The sequence below is a fragment of the Neomonachus schauinslandi genome, unplaced genomic scaffold (genome assembly GCF_002201575.2).
Source record: "Neomonachus schauinslandi unplaced genomic scaffold, ASM220157v2 HiC_scaffold_4661, whole genome shotgun sequence".
Taxonomy (NCBI): domain Eukaryota; kingdom Metazoa; phylum Chordata; class Mammalia; order Carnivora; family Phocidae; genus Neomonachus; species Neomonachus schauinslandi.
This window is the reverse complement of record NW_025413349.1, coordinates 1-2,334: the sequence shown is the minus strand read 5'-3', so window position 1 is coordinate 2,334 and position 2,334 is coordinate 1. Positions and strand designations below refer to the sequence as shown.

General features: G+C 58.7%; 1 non-coding gene across 1 annotated transcript; it reads right to left on the bottom strand.

Annotated features, from left to right (window-relative positions):
* Window positions 1-1,832: 1,832 nt before the first annotated feature.
* On the bottom strand, window positions 1,833-1,913 carry LOC123323986. The gene has a single exon (XR_006539580.1). It is a non-coding gene; the product is annotated as a small nucleolar RNA SNORD115 (small nucleolar RNA).
* Window positions 1,914-2,334: the final 421 nt, after the last annotated feature.

The following is a 2,334-nucleotide window of genomic DNA, read 5'->3' as shown; positions in this document are numbered from 1 at the left end:
CCCCCCGAACCTGCTTACCCTGGGTGCTTACTGCAGAGTGGCATGCTCCGGTGGGTGATGGGGACCCAAGAGTTGGGATTCCGGCCGTGGCTTGGCCTAGCAAGACTTGAACTCAGGGCAGGAACTTGGTCTGGGGCAGGATCTGTGGAGAGAGTCATAGGCTAGGTGTCAAAATGTCCTGCTGTGGGGCACCTGCCTCAGTGGCCAAAAGCTCCCAGTTCCGAAAGCCTGGTGCCACGTAACCCAAGGAAGGCAGTAGTGACCCGAGCAGACACTTTCCGTCCCCCAAACTGCTCCTCAGGGGTGCCTACTATAGAGCAGGTTGCCGCGTGGTGGTGCGGGGGCATGAAATGTTTGGCTTCTTGCAGGTGCTGGGCCTAGCAAGACTTGGCCCTCAGGGCGGGTTCTTCAACTGGGTACACAATCTGGGGAGAGAGGGGTAGGCCAGCTCTCAAAACGCCCTGCGCCAGGGTACCTGCCCCTGCGTCCAAGAGGGTCCACTCCCAGAAACCTGGTGACACGTGGCAACACTTGAGGCCGCCTGGCACACGGCAGAGGGACACAAAGAAGGGGTAGGCTACAGGAGCAGAGATGCCCATACCTGGACCCAGAAACAATGGGGAATATGGCCCCCAAGGGAGCCAAGCCTTGCTGATGCTGGCCCCCAGGAGAAGGCTTGGCACATTGGATTCCTGAGAGGTAGAACGCTGTGGGCATGCAACCCAGTGTGCAGTGTGCATGCCCTGGTAGGTAGGGCCAGGTCCTTGCCCTCCCACCATTGGCCATCTGTGGCACCGGAGCTGGGCAGGTGCTCTTGAGGAGATGGGGAGCCACTGCCCCCAGGGCCCACAAGGCAGAGAAATGGATGCTCGGCAAACAAGATGTGCACACAAACAAGGCATGCCACCCACTGCCTGTCGTACAAGGGGGCATCTCCCTGTACCTGCTGGGCCTCTTCCCTCAGATCAATCTCTCAGGTCTAGATTGCCACTGTGATAGGCCCAGGGCTATCACCTGTTGCACCCAGGGACTCAAGATTCCCCTCCTAGGCCTGGTGTGCCCTTCCTGTCTCATCGGCCAAAGGGATTGGGGATGGGAACTCCCCAGCTGCCCCAAGGGGGCCTAAGTCCCTTGGGAGTCGATGTATGCAAAAGGAGCTCTGAGCTCTCCAGCCCGGACACCTTACCAAGGGCGAGGGCATCAGGAACAGCGCAGGACCATTGGGGACAGTCACCAGTGGCCCAAAGGGGCCCACATCCACCATCTGGATGGTCCCATGGGGCACACCGTGAAGCAGCAAGTTCCCTCAGCTGAACATGGACTGACAGCGACATCCCTGCACTTTCCAGTCCTTGTCCAGGACCCTGACAACATTTAACTTCCCCTGCATGTGGGATGGCCCAAGGGCAGACCTTCAAGGGAAATGTCCACACTCTCCAGACATCCAGGGCTCCTGGCCTGATTCCCATGCAGCCGCTTCCCAGACATGGGCTTCCTGAACCCACCACGAAGGCATCTGCAGCCTCCCTCAATGCCCAGGGTTCTTCAACTCACCTGTCATTGTTGAGGATGTGCTGAGACCCTGGCCAGCATGGCCCGCTGAGAGACACAAAGAGACCAGGGTTAACAAGCAATGGCTCCCTGGGAGGCATCCTGGGAGGGGGAATGAGTGGCCAAAAAGGCTGAAGGCCTTAACCCCTTTGGGCCCCTGGAGGGGGCCACAGCCACAGGGGGGAGTGTCGAGGGATCAGTCACCTCAAGCCCCAAGCTGCAGCACTGCCCAGGGCCCTGAGCATCCTGGGGATGCTGATCCGGGAATGGTCCCTTCCATTGGGAATTAGCGTAATCCTATTAAGCATGATTTTTAGGTGATCATCTCTCTTCGAGACAATATGAGTTCTCATCATTGACCCAAGCAAGGCAATGGTGACACGGGCAGGTGCTCTCCCACCCCCAAACCTAGTTACCGGGGTGCTTACTGTAGAGTTGGACATCCCAGTTGAGGGAGGATGGGGGCAAGAGACGTTGGGCTCCTTGCAGGCACAGGGCCTAGCAAGACTTGGTCGTCAGAGCGAGATCTTCATCTGGGAAAGGATCTGGGGAGAGAGGGGTAGGCCAGGTGTCAAAATGTCCTACACCAGGGCACCTGTCCCTGTGGCTGTAAGCTGACAGTCCAAAACCGTGGCAGTGTGTTGCAAGGCTTGAGCCTGGCCGTCACATGCGAGGGACTGCAAGGAAGGGGCAGGCTACAGGAGCAGAGGTGGCCATACCTGGACCCCAAAACAATGGAGAGTGTGGCCCCTGAGGGAGCCGATTCTTGCTGATGCTGCCCCC